Genomic DNA, 1,442 nt, shown 5'->3' with positions numbered 1-1,442 from the left:
CTCTGGGCATGGAAAGTTCGATTGTTTACCTCATTCCTCACCTGTAAAATGTAAATAATAAATAGTACTTGCCATGTCTACTTCAAGGAATTATAATAAAAGTCATGCGAAAATGTATTTGTGTACTCTTTCAAAATTTATGTGGCAGTTATTCTATGATCACCTCTGTATCAGTCTGAGTTCAATCAGGAGGGAAAAAGCACATGATCATTTGAATTAGGGAAGTTTAGGATAAATAATTATTAATGATAACAGGAGATTGAATAATGAGGGTTTAGCTAGCAAGGAGTAAAGAGAACTCTAAATACTATAGATATAGCAGGTATATAATAGTAGATATGATAGCCACTACCCCCTTACTCTCTGCCCTTAGCTGAGATACAGACCTTCTTGGAGAGAATGCAGCAAGTGGAGACTCACTCTATGGCAAGAAAGATGCTGTAGTGCCTTAGAGGCAAAACTTGCCGAAACTCCAACCTCTGGAAATTACTGGAACTCTGCATTCTAGGACTTGCTGGAAACCCCTCCTCTGGAATTGGCCTGCTAGGGTGCCTGAGAAGGATGTTCATAGGGAAATGTTTCAGCAGAGGAACTTTACCACAAAAACCACAAGAGGGAAGGTGCCAGGGGAAGCTGCCTGGTGCTACTGAAACTGCAACACAGAAGCCAGCTGCTGGAGAGAGCTGCACAAGCTGCAGGTACACCCGACCCAGTAAGCCAGCCAGAAGCAGGGAGCAAAACCTTCTCTTTCTGTACCGTCTTACCAATGCCCTCTTCTGGAAAAGCTTCAGTGCCAGCTGACAAAAGGAAAAGTACTTAAATGGCTCAGATCCATATTCACAGAGCAGTCAACAATGGTGAATTTGGAGATAATAAGCAACAAATTGATGAACTGGCACAACTTCCCTGCTGCTTTCTTGATTGTAATGCCTAGATAGGGAATAGAAAAGTTACTGAAACGTGTATGTTCCCATGAAATGTGTCTATTTGTTGTTCAAGATCAATATTAATAAATGAAGACTAATGCTTTGAAGTATTTTGTAACAATTAGAATCACCACTCTTAACCCTGTGGCCAAAGTCTTAATTGGACAGGGAGGAAAATTTTTATAAACTGAAGCGAAAATTGATTTACATAGAAAATAAATCTGGAATGTTTATTGGTAGGTATCCTAGATTACTTGGTAGGTATACTAGATTCCTAGGACTGTCATAACAAGTTATTACAAACTAGGTAACTTAAAACAACAGAAATTTGTTCTCTCACAGTTCTGGAGGCCAGAAGTTCAAAATCGAGGTGTTTGCCAAGGCCATATTCTAAGGTAGAATCCTTCTTTGTTTTTTCCATCTTCTGGTGGCTCCTGGCATTCCTTGGTTTGTGAGAGCATAATTCTGATGTCTGCCTCCACCTTCATGTGGCCTTTCTTATGACATGTCAAATCT

This window comes from Cebus imitator, unplaced genomic scaffold, assembly GCF_001604975.1.
Source record: "Cebus imitator isolate Cc_AM_T3 unplaced genomic scaffold, Cebus_imitator-1.0 Scaffold756, whole genome shotgun sequence".
NCBI classification, from domain to species: Eukaryota; Metazoa; Chordata; class Mammalia; order Primates; family Cebidae; genus Cebus; species Cebus imitator.
Note: the sequence above shows the minus strand (reverse complement) of the source record.